The sequence below is a fragment of the Oncorhynchus keta genome, chromosome 22 (genome assembly GCF_023373465.1).
Source record: "Oncorhynchus keta strain PuntledgeMale-10-30-2019 chromosome 22, Oket_V2, whole genome shotgun sequence".
Lineage (NCBI taxonomy): Eukaryota > Metazoa > Chordata > Actinopteri > Salmoniformes > Salmonidae > Oncorhynchus > Oncorhynchus keta.
The window spans coordinates 54,263,308-54,276,697 of record NC_068442.1 but is presented as its reverse complement, the minus strand read 5'-3'; the positions used below and the strand labels follow the sequence as shown (position 1 = coordinate 54,276,697).

At 41.5% G+C, this 13,390-nt stretch overlaps 1 protein-coding gene and 1 long non-coding RNA gene across 2 annotated transcripts in view; one reads left to right on the top strand and one right to left on the bottom strand.

Moving 5' to 3' along the window:
- Nucleotides 1–13,390, bottom strand: part of LOC118381706 (lipoma-preferred partner homolog) — a 221,000-nt gene that overhangs the window by 103,035 nt on the left and 104,575 nt on the right. The gene's annotated exons all lie outside the window — the stretch shown is intronic.
- On the top strand, nt 7,548–8,899 carry LOC127910748 (uncharacterized). The gene is made up of 3 exons (XR_008076095.1): nt 7,548–7,929; nt 7,976–8,576; nt 8,871–8,899. It is a non-coding gene; the product is annotated as an uncharacterized LOC127910748 (long non-coding RNA).

Below are 13,390 nucleotides of genomic sequence, written 5' to 3'. Positions count from 1 at the left end.
TCATAATGAAAGGAGATAGAGGTCACATTCCCTAGTAGTTCATAATGAAAGGAGATAGAGGTCACATTCCCTAGTAGTTTATAATGAAAGGAGATAGAGGTCACATTCCCTAGTAGTTCATAATGAAAGGAGATAGTCACATTCCCTAGTAGTTCACATTCCCTAGTAGTTCATAATGAAAGGAGATAGAGGTCACATTCCCTAGTAGTTCATAATGAAAGGAGATAGAGGTCACATTCCCTAGTAGTTCATAATGAAAGGAGATAGAGGTCACATTCCCTAGTAGTTCATAATGAAAGGAGATAGAGGTCACATTCCCTAGTAGTTCATAATGAAAGGAGATAGAGGTCACATTCCCTAGTAGTTCATAATGAAAGGAGATAGAGGTCACATTCCCTAGTAGTTCATAATGAAAGGAGATAGAGGTCACATTCCCTAGTAGTTCATAATGAAAGGAGATAGAGTAGTCACATTCCCTAGTAGTTCATAATGAAAGGAGATAGAGGTCACATTCCCTAGTAGTTCATAATGAAAGGAGATAGAGGTCACATTCCCTAGTAGTTCATAATGAAAGGAGATAGAGGTCACATTCCCTAGTAGTTCATAATGAAAGGAGATAGAGGTCACATTCCCTAGTAGTTCATAATAGTTCATAATGGAGATAGAGGTCACATTCCCTAGTAGTTCATAATGAAAGGAGATAGAGGTCACATTCCCTAGTAGTTCATAATGAAAGGAGATAGAGGTCACATTCCCTAGTAGTTCATAATGAAAGGAGATAGAGGTCACATTCCCTAGTAGTTCATAATGAAAGGAGATAGAGGTCACATTCCCTAGTAGTTCATAATGAAAGGAGATAGAGGTCACATTCCCTAGTAGTTCATAATGAAAGGAGATAGAGGTCACATTCCCTAGTAGTTCATAATGAAAGGAGATAGAGGTCACATTCCCTAGTAGTTCATAATGAAAGGAGATAGAGGTCACATTCCCTAGTAGTTCATAATGAAAGGAGATAGAGGTCACATTCCCTAGTAGTTCATAATGAAAGGAGATAGAGGTCACATTCCCTAGTAGTTCATAATGAAAGGAGATAGAGGTCACATTCCCTAGTAGTTCATAATGAAAGGAGATAGAGGTCACATTCCCTAGTAGTTCATAATGAAAGGAGATAGAGGTCACATTCCCTAGTAGTTCATAATGAAAGGAGATAGAGGTCACATTCCCTAGTAGTTCATAATGAAAGGAGATAGAGGTCACATTCCCTAGTAGTTCATAATGAAAGGAGATAGAGGTCACATTCCCTAGTAGTTCATAATGAAAGGAGATAGAGGTCACATTCCCTAGTAGTTCATAATGAAAGGAGATAGAGGTCACATTCCCTAGTAGTTCATAATGAAAGGAGATAGAGGTCACATTCCCTAGTAGTTCATAATGAAAGGAGATAGAGGTCACATTCCCTAGTAGTTCATAATGAAAGGAGATAGAGGTCACATTCCCTAGTAGTTCATAATGAAAGGAGATAGAGGTCACATTCCCTAGTAGTTCATAATGAAAGGAGATAGAGGTCACATTCCCTAGTAGTTCATAATGAAAGGAGATAGAGGTCACATTCCCTAGTAGTTCATAATGAAAGGAGATAGAGGTCACATTCCCTAGTAGTTCATAATGAAAGGAGATAGAGGTCACATTCCCTAGTAGTTCATAATGAAAGGAGATAGAGGTCACATTCCCTAGTAGTTCATAATGAAAGGAGATAGAGGTCACATTCCCTAGTAGTTCATAATGAAAGGAGATAGAGGTCACATTCCCTAGTAGTTCATAATGAAAGGAGATAGAGGTCACATTCCCTAGTAGTTCATAATGAAAGGAGATAGAGGTCACATTCCCTAGTAGTTCATAATGAAAGGAGATAGAGGTCACATTCCCTAGTAGTTCATAATGAAAGTCACATTCCTAGAGATAGAGGTCACATTCCCTAGTAGTTCATAATGAAAGGAGATAGAGGTCACATTCCCTAGTAGTTCATAATGAAAGGAGATAGAGGTCACATTCCCTAGTAGTTCATAATGAAAGGAGATAGAGGTCACATTCCCTAGTAGTTCATAATGAAAGGAGATAGAGGTCACATTCCCTAGTAGTTCATAATGAAAGGAGATAGAGGTCACATTCCCTAGTAGTTCATAATGAAAGGAGATAGAGGTCACATTCCCTAGTAGTTCATAATGAAAGGAGATAGAGGTCACATTCCCTAGTAGTTCATAATGAAAGGAGATAGAGGTCACATTCCCTAGTAGTTCATAATGAAAGGAGATAGAGTAGTCACATTCCCTAGTAGTTCATAATGAAAGGAGATAGAGGTCACATTCCCTAGTAGTTCATAATGAAAGGAGATAGAGGTCACATTCCCTAGTAGTTCATAATGAAAGGAGATAGAGGTCACATTCCCTAGTAGTTCATAATGAAAGGAGATAGAGGTCACATTCCCTAGTAGTTCATAATGAAAGGAGATAGAGGTCACATTCCCTAGTAGTTCATAATGAAAGGAGATAAGTCACATTCCCTAGTAGTTCATAATGAAAGGAGATAGAGGTCACATTCCCTAGTAGTTCATAATGAAAGGAGATAGAGGTCACATTCCCTAGTAGTTCATAATGAAAGGAGATAGAGGTCACATTCCCTAGTAGTTCATAATGAAAGGAGATAGAGGTCACATTCCCTAGTAGTTCATAATGAAAGGAGATAGAGGTCACATTCCCTAGTAGTTCATAATGAAAGGAGATAGAGGTCACATTCCCTAGTAGTTCATAATGAAAGGAGATAGAGGTCACATTCCCTAGTAGTTCATAATGAAAGGAGATAGAGGTCACATTCCCTAGTAGTTCATAATGAAAGGAGTTCATAATAGAGGTCACATTCCCTAGTAGTTCATAATGAGAAGTCACATTCCCTAGTAGTTCATAATGAAAGAGAGGTCACATTCCCTAGTAGTTCATAATGAAAGGAGATAGAGTTCATAATGAAAGGAGATAGAGGTCACATTCCCTAGTAGTTCATAATGAAAGGAGATAGAGGTCACATTCCCTAGTAGTTCATAATGAAAGGAGATAGAGGTCACATTCCCTAGTAGTTCATAATGAAAGGAGATAGAGGTCACATTCCCTAGTAGTTCATAATGAAAGGAGAAAGGTCACATTCCCTAGTAGATAAGAAAGGAGATCACATTCCCTAGTAGTTCATAATGAAAGGAGATAGAGGTCTAGTAGTTCATAATGAAAGGAGATTCATTCCCTAGTAGTTCATAATGAAAGGAGATAGAGGTCACATTCCCTAGTAGTTCATAATGAAAGGAGATAGAGGTCACATTCCCTAGTAGTTCATAATGAAAGGAGATAGAGGTCACATTCCCTAGTAGTTCATAATGAAAGGAGATAGAGGTCACATTCCCTAGTAGTTCATAATGAAAGGAGATAGAGGTCACATTCCCTAGTAGTTCATAATGAAAGGAGATAGAGGTCACATTCCCTAGTAGTTCATAATGAAAGGAGATAGAGGTCACATTCCCTAGTAGTTCATAATGAAAGGAGATAGAGGTCACATTCCCTAGTAGTTCATAATGAAAGGAGATAGAGGTCACATTCCCTAGTAGTTCATAATGAAAGGAGATAGAGGTCACATTCCCTAGTAGTTCATAATGAAAGGAGATAGAGGTCACATTCCCTAGTAGTTCATAATGAAAGGAGATATGAGAGTCACATTCCCTAGTAGTTCATAATGAAAGGAGATAGAGGTCACATTCCCTAGTAGTTCATAATGAAAGGAGATAGAGGTCACATTCCCTAGTAGTTCATAATGAAAGGAGATAGAGGTCACATTCCCTAGTAGTTCATAATGAAAGGAGATAGAGGTCACATTCCCTAGTAGTTCATAATGAAAGGAGATAGAGGTCACATTCTAGTAGTTCATAATGAAAGGAGATTCCCTAGTAGTTCATAATGAAAGGAGATAGAGGTCACATTCCCTAGTAGTTCATAATGAAAGGAGATAGAGGTCACATTCCCTAGTAGTTCATAATGAAAGGAGATAGAGGTCACATTCCCTAGTAGTTCATAATGAAAGGAGATAGAGGTCACATTCCCTAGTAGTTCATAATGAAAGGAGATAGAGGTCACATTCCCTAGTAGTTCATAATGAAAGGAGATAGAGGTCACATTCCCTAGTAGTTCATAATGAAAGGAGATAGAGGTCACATTCCCTAGTAGTTCATAATGAAAGGAGATAGAGGTCACATTCCCTAGTAGTTCATAATGAAAGGAGATAGAGGTCACATTCCCTAGGTCACATTCCCTAGTAGTTCATAATGAAAGGAGATAGAGGTCACATTCCCTAGTAGTTCATAATGAAAGGAGATAGAGGTCAGTTCATTAGAGGTCACCCTAGTAGTTCATAATGAAAGGAGATAGAGGTCACATTCCCTAGTAGTTCATAATGAAAGGAGATAGAGGTCACATTCCCTAGTAGTTCATAATGAAAGGAGATAGAGGTCACATTCCCTAGTAGTTCATAATGAAAGGAGATAGAGGTCACATTCCCTAGTAGTTCATAATGAAAGGAGATAGAGGTCACATTCCCTAGTAGTTCATAATGAAAGGAGATAGAGGTCACATTCCCTAGTAGTTCATAATGAAAGGAGATAGAGGTCACATTCCCTAGTAGTTCATAATGAAAGGAGATAGAGGTCACATTCCCTAGTAGTTCATAATGAAAGGAGATAGAGGTCACATTCCCTAGTAGTTCATAATGAAAGGAGATAGAGGTCACATTCCCTAGTAGTTCATAATGAAAGGAGATAGAGGTCACATTCCCTAGTAGTTCATAATGAAAGGAGATAGAGGTCACATTCCCTAGTAGTTCATAATGAAAGGAGATAGAGGTCACATTCCCTAGTAGTTCATAATGAAAGGAGATAGAGGTCACATTCCCTAGTAGTTCATAATGAAAGGAGATAGAGGTCACATTCCCTAGTAGTTCATAATGAAAGGAGATAGAGGTCACATTCCCTAGTAGTTCATAATGAAAGGAGATAGAGGTCACATTCCCTAGTAGTTCATAATGAAAGGAGATAGAGGCACATTCCCTAGTAGTTCATAATGCCATTTTGACATCAGCGTGTTGACAAAACAAAAAGTGGGAAGAGGAAGAATATTGGACGAGGTGAAGAGTTGTTTTCGTGCGGAGGTTGAGTAGGGGACGCGGACGGAGGAGAAGGGCCCAATGTTAGCAGCAAGAGAGCTAACCCCAGAGACCCTGCAGACAGACAGGCAGACTTACAAAAATACAGACAGACAGGCAGACTTACAAAAATACAGACAGACAGACAGACAGACAGACAGACAGACAGACAGACAGACAGACAGACAGACAGGCAGATGTACAAAAATACAGACAGCCAGACAGGCAGACAGACAGACAGACAGACAGACAGACAGACAGACAGACAGACGTACAAAAATACAGGCAGCCAGACAGGCAGACAGACAGACAGACAGGCAGGCAGGCAGGCAGACAGACAGACAGACACGATAGAGCAGACAGACAGACAGACAGACAGACAGACAGACAGGCAGATGTACAAAAATACAGACAGACAGACAGACAGACAGACAGACAGACAGACAGACAGACACGATAGAGCAGACAGACATGCTGCTGTTCCATCTAGCCACCAGCAGGGGTCACTGATATGCAGAGTTGCTACTCCCTCTCTCTATATCTCCGTCTCTCTGTCTCTCTCATTTGAACCATCGAAGGCCCCATCCTCCTCAACGTGGACACTGCTCAGAGTCAGGATAAATATCATAAAACCTGTAAAGGTATAGGGCCCGGAGCTGTTATCATTTAGCAGAGTAAGCAAATGTGTTGAATGAATTACATGACTAGGTTTAATCAGATTTTCCATAACAATCATGAGCATTGATGTCGAGTTTAGAATACAGGTCAAATGCTACAGTGCTATTCCCCCCTTTCTAATTTTCTCTACTTTTTTGCATATTTTTGACACTGAATGTTATCAGATGTTTTAAGCACCAGCTGTCAGAGCAGCTCACAGATTACTGCACCTGTACATAGCCCATCTATAATTTAGCTCAAACAACTACGTCTTTCCCTACTGTATTTAACTTATTTTATTTATTTATTTATTTTGCTCCTTTGCACCCCATTATTTCTCTCTCTACTTTGCACATTCTTCCATTGCAAATCTACCATTCCAGTGTTTTACTTGCTATATTGTATTTACTTTGCCACCATGGCCTTTTTTTTGCCTTTACCTCCCTTATCTCACCTCATTTGCTCACATCATATATAGACTTGTTTCTCCTGTATTATTGACTGTATGTTTGTTTTACTCCATGTGTAACTCTGTGTTGTTGTATGTGTCGAACTGCTTTGCTTTATCTTAGCCAGGTTGCAATTGTAAATGAGAACGCGTTCTCAACTTTACTACCTGGCTAAATAAAGGTGTAATAAATCAATTAAATAAATAAAGATATAATATTAGATAAAAGGGAACCTGAATGAACAAATAACAGATCAATAACTTATTTCATAAACAAACTTATACAACATCCAGTTTCCCTGTAATTGCGTCCTTTACACTCAATAGCTGGTTGTGCCAAATTTAGCTGCAATGACTCCAACCAAACACTTCCTGTCACAACATCTCATTCAGGATGGACTTTGACTCCAACCAAACACTTCCTGTCACAACATCTCATTCAGGATGGACTTTGACTCCAACCAAACACTTCCTGTCACAACATCTCATTCAGGATGGACTTTGACTCCAACCAAACACTTCCTGTCACAACATCTCATTCAGGATGGACTTTGACTCCAACCAAACACTTCCTGTCACAACATCTCATTCAGGATGGACTTTGACTCCAACCAAAACTTCCTGTCAAACATCTCATTCAGGATGGACTTTTCACTTCCTGTCACAACATCTCATTCAGGATGGACTTTGTCACAACATCTCATTCAGGATGGACTTTGATCTCATTCAGGATGGACAACCAAACACTTCCTGTCACAACATCTCATTCAGGATGGACTTTGACTCCAACCAAACACTTCCTGTCACAACATCTCATTCAGGATGGACTTTGACTCCAACCAAACACTTTGCCACAACATCTCATTCAGGATGGACTTTGACTCCAACCAAACACTTCCTGTCACAACATCTCATTCAGGATGGACTTTGACTCCAACCAAACACTTCCTGTCACAACATCTCATTCAGGTCTGGACAGGATTTGACTCCAACCAACCAAATTCACTTCCTGTCACAACACTTCCTGTCACAACATCTCATTCAGGATGGACTTTGACTCCAACCAAACACTTCCTGTCACAACATCTCATTCAGGATGGACTTTGACTCCAACCAAACACTTCCTGTCACAACATCTCATTCAGGATGGACTTTGACTCCAACCAAAACTTCCTGTCACAACATCTCATTCAGGTCTGGACTTTGACTCCAACCAAACACTTCCTGTCACAACATCTCATTCAGGATGGACTTTGACTCCAACCAAACACTTCCTGTCACAACATCTCATTCAGGATGGACTTTGACTCCAACCAAACACTTCCTGCCACAACATCTCATTCAGGATGGACTTTGACTCCAACCAAACACTTCCTGTCACAACATCTCATTCAGGATGGACTTTGACTCCAACCAAACACTTCCTGTCACAACATCTCATTCAGGATGGACTTTGACTCCAACCAAACACTTCCTGTCACAACATCTCATTCAGGATGGACTTTGACTCCAACCAAACACTTCCTGTCACAACATCTCATTCAGGATGGACTTTGACTCCAACCAAACACTTCCTGTCACAACATCTCATTCAGGTCTGGACTTTGACCAAAGCACTTCCTGTCACAACATCTCATTCAGGATGGACTTTGACTCCAACCAAACACTTCCTGTCACAACATCTCATTCAGGATGGACTTTGACTCCAACCAAACACTTCCTGTCACAACATCTCATTCAGGATGGACTTTGACTTCAACCAAACACTTCCTGTCACAACATCTCATTCAGGATGGACTTTGACTCCAACCAAACACTTCCTGTCACAACATCTCATTCAGGTCTGGACTTTGACTCCAACCAAACACTTCCTGTCACAACATCTCATTCAGGATGGACTTTGACTCCAACCAAACACTTCCTGCCACAACATCTCATTCAGGATGGACTTTGACTCCAACCAAACACTTCCTGTCACAACATCTCATTCAGGATGGACTTTGACTCCAACCAAACACTTCCTGTCACAACATCTCATTCAGGATGGACTTTGACTCCAACCAAACACTTCCTGTCACAACATCTCATTCAGGATGGACTTTGACTCCAACCAAACACTTCCTGTCACAACATCTCATTCAGGATGGACTTTGACTCCAACCAAACACTTCCTGCCACAACATCTCATTCAGGATGGACTTTGACTCCAACCAAACACTTCCTGTCACAACATCTCATTCAGGTCTGGACTTTGACTCCAACCAAACACTTCCTGTCACAACATCTCATTCAGACTCCAACCAAACACTTCCTGCCACAACATCCCATTCAGGATGGACTTTGACTCCAACCAAACACTTCCTGGATCTCATTTGACTTTGACTCCAACCAACCAAGCACTTCCTGTCACAACATCTCATTCAGGATGGACTTTGACTCCAACCAAACCAACCAAACATCTCTTCCTGTCACAACATCTCATTCAGGATGGACTTTGACTTCAACCAAACACTTCCTGTCACAACATCTCATTCAGGATGGACTTTGACTCCAACCAAACACTTCCTGTCACAACATCTCATTCAGGTCTGGACTTTGACTCCAAAGTGTTTCTGTTTAGCCTCTTTTTTTTCTTCATTTGAACTTGAACGTGTGTTTTGTATCATTGTCTTTCTACCTGACCCAGCTGCTATTCAGCAGACGGATGGCCTGACATTCTCCTGTACAATTCTCTGATACAGAGCAGAATTCATGGTCCCCTCTATTAAGGCAAGTCGTCCAGGTCCTGAGGCAGCAAAGCATCTCCAAAGCATCTCCAAACCATCACACCACCACCACCATGCTGACCATTGGTATGAGGTTCTTACTGTGGAATGCAGTGCTTTTCGCCAGCATGTGCAGACCAGCAGACCGGAGTGTTTACGGACATATTGAATCTCTCCCTATCCCCGTCTGCTGTCCCCAATTGCTTCAAGATGGCCACCATTGTTCCTGTACCCAAGAAAGCGAAGGTAACTGAACTAAATTACTAACTAATCGCCCCGTAGCACTCACTTCTGTCATCATGAAGTGCTTTGAGAGTCAAGTTAAGGGTCATATCACCTCCACCCTACTCCACCCTAGACCCACTCCAATTTGCTTACCGCCCCAACAGGTCCACAGATGATGCAATCGCCATCACACTGCACACGGCCCTGTCCCATCTGGACAAGAAGAATACCTATGTGAGAATGCTGTTCATTGACTACAGCTCAGCCTTCAACACCACAGTACCCTCCAAACTCATCCTTAAGCTCGGGGCCTTGGTTCTCAACCCCGCCCTGTGCAATTGGGTCCTGGACTTCCTGACGGGTCGCCCCCAGGTGGTGAAGGTAGGAAATAACATCTCCATTCTGCTGATCCTCAACGCTGGGGCCCCACAAGGGTGCGTTCTGAGCCCTCTCCTTTACTCCCTGTTCACCCACGACTGCGTGGCCACGCACGACTCCAACACCATCATTAAGTTTGCAGACTACATATAAATAGACTTGAAATCACTAGCTACTTTAACAATGAAACACTAGTCACTAATGTTTACATACTGCTTTACTCATCTCATATGTATATTCTGTTTTATATTCTACTGTGTTTTAGTCAATGCCACTCCTATATTGCTCATCCTAATAGTTATATATTTATTAATTCCATTATTTTAGATTTGTGTGTATTGTTGTGTATTGTTAGGTATTACTGTACTGTTGGAACAAGAAACATAAAGACATTTCGCTACATTTCGCTACATTTCGCTATATTTCGCTACAACATATGTGACAAATAACATTTGATTTGATTAGAACCATGTTATCCAAAAAGTTAGAAGTTGGAACATCATTCCATAGAACGTTGTTCCAAGAGTCTTTTTTTGGGGGGGGGGGGCAAAAACTTGAGCTAATTTTTTGGGATGAGATGGATGGGTCCCATTATTTGAGGTTTTTGGAAGGGCCTAGTTAAAGTCCTTGACCTGAAATGACCCCCCCCCCCCCTAAAGTTCACTACATTAGACCAGAGCTTTGGTCTTTGTGCTCTGGTTCTTCTGTGGCGTCATCATGTATCACCGGCGGCTGAAACAGCGCAGGCAGGAAATAAACCAACTCTACGATCTTCATAAACACAACCAAAGGAGTCATAGCCTGTTGACGTCCAAAAGACTCATCATTGAAGCTCGAAGGGGCCCGGCTTTTCTAGAGTTTTCTACCCACCTCCGCAACCAGGGAGAAGAGATGCCACCCACTGCCAACAAAATGATATGCCATGCCATCAAATCCAACTGATGGCTGTCACAAGGTGTGAGTATACGAGTGATGTAAGAAGTTGATATCAGAAGCACGGCACACCTGAACACCAACCAACGCTCTGTGGTGACGAGGTGTGAATTTAGCCCCGCCCAGCAGATGTCTGGAAATAGAGCCCCCCTGATTGGCCCTGAACTGAGATCATTCACACGTCAAGATAAGAATACGCAACTGGCACTGTAACTTGTGAGACTAGTGTTAAATTAAGTCTGGATTTAATTGGTCAAACGTAGGGAATAAAGGAGAGAGAGAGAGAGAGAGAGAGAGAGAGAGAGAGAGAGAGAGAGAGAGAGAGAGAGAGAGAGAGAGAGACAGAGAGAGAGAGAGAGAGAGAGAGAGAGAGAGAGAGACAGAGACAGAGAGACAGAGAGACAGAGAGAGAGAGAGAGCACACTGAAACAGAGACCAGGGTAGAGAGAAAATTGACAAGGCACTCTCTGTACCTTGTAGCCCTCTCTCTCTCCACAGTGTGTAATTGAATCTCTGCTTGTGTTACCATTAAAATGCCCCTTCTAATGAGAGCCAATTTGTCTGAGAACATTACATTACAAAACTCACGTTTTAATGTCACGTGCACAAGTACAGGGAAATTACTTCAAGCTATAAACCTAACAATCAATATCAACGTAGTACTAAACAAAAACACATAAAACATTGAAATACACTGTTACACACAGTACCCCATAATGACATCACAATACCCCATAATGACATCACAATACCCCATAATGACATCACAATACCCCATAATGATATCACAATACCCCATAATGACATCACAATACCCCATAATGACATCACAATACCCCATAATGACATCACAATACCCCATAATGACATCACAATACCCCATAATGACATCACAATACCCCATAATGACATCACAATACCCCATAATGACATCACAATACCCCATAATGACATCACAATACCCCATAATGACATCACAATACCCCATAATGACATCACAATACCCCATAATGACATCGCAATACCCCATAATGATATCACAATACCCCATAATGACATCACAATACCCAAATAATGACATCACAATACCCCATAATGACATCACAATACCCCATAATGACATCACAATACCCCATAATGACATCACAAGTATTCAGACACTTTGCCATGAGACTCAAAATTGAGCTCCGGTACATCCTGTTTCCATTGATCAACATTGAGCTCCGGTGCATCCTGTTTCCATTGATCAACATTGAGATGTTTCTACAACTTGATCTGAGTCCACCTGTGGTAAATTCTATTGATTGGACATGATTTGGAAAGACACACACCTGACTATATAAGGTCCGACAGTTGACGTCGGCCTCGGAGTGAGAGATCACCCAGTCCTCTGGGTCGGCCGGGGCTCTCGCGTGTGGCACTTTGTTGTTAAAGGGACTATAAAATGCTTTGCGTTGGTCTGGTAGAGAGACAACGTTGGACAGATCACGGCTGGGACTTCCTTTGTAATTCGTAATGGACTGTAGCCCCTCGGCGGGCGTCAGAGGAATATGATTCCACCGTAGTCCTATATTGTAGCGGGACCTCTTGTACTTGCTGTCCTCGTCAGTAGCCTCAGGGTTGTCTGCGCTGTGTGCTGTCGCCCTGTCCTTTAGTTTAGCGCCAACCTCAGTGTTAATCCAGGGCTTTTGACTGGGGAAGCAGCGAACCTTCACTGAGGGGACAACGTCACAGATTCATTATGGAGCCGTTGACGGACGTGGTCAGCTGAGTCTCTGAACACCAATCAGCTACTCTTCTTTATTAGGGATCCCCATTAGTTCCTGTTGCCAAGGCAGCAGCTACTCTTCCTGGGGTTTATTATGGATCCCCATTAGTTCCTGTTGCCAAGGCAGCAGCTACTCTTCCTGGGGTTTATTATGGATCTCCATTAGTTCCTGCCAAGGCAGCAGCTACTCTTTGTGGGGTTTATTATGGATCCCCATTAGTTCCTGCCAAGGCAGCAGCTACTCTTCCTGGGGTTTATTATGGATCCCCATTAGTTCCTGTCAAGGCAGCAGCTACTCTTTCTGCGGTTTATTATGGATCCACATTAGTCTCCAAAATTAAGGCAGTAATATACAATAAAAAAAACCATGACATTACATTTCACAACAGAATTCACAACATTTAAGTGTGTTCCCTCAGGCCACTACTCTACTACCACATATCTACAACACAAACTGAATGTGTACGTGTGTCTAGTGCGTGTGTTATCGTGTGTGTCTGTGTGTGTGTCTCTTCACAGTCCCCACTGTTCCACAAGGTGTATTTTTACCTGTTTTTAAATCTGATTCTCCTGCTGCATCAGTTACCTGATGTGGATTTCTAATTCACATAGTCATGGCTCTATGTAGTACTGTGGAATAGAGTTCCATGTAGTCATGGCTCTATGTAGTACTGTGGAATAGAGTTCCATGTAGTCATGGCTCTATGTAGTACTGTGGAATAGAGTTCCATGTAGTCATGGCTCTATGTAGTACTGTAGAATAGAGTTCCATGTAGTAATGGCTCTATGTAGTACTGTGGAATAGAGTTCCATGTAGTCATGTCTCTATGTAGTACTGTGGAATAGAGTTCCATGTAGTCATGGCTCTATGTAGTACTGTGGAATAGAGTTCCATGTAGTCATGTCTCTATGTAGTACTGTGGAATAGAGTTCCATGTAGTCATGGCTCTATGTAGTACTGTGGAATAGAGTTCCATGTAGTCATGG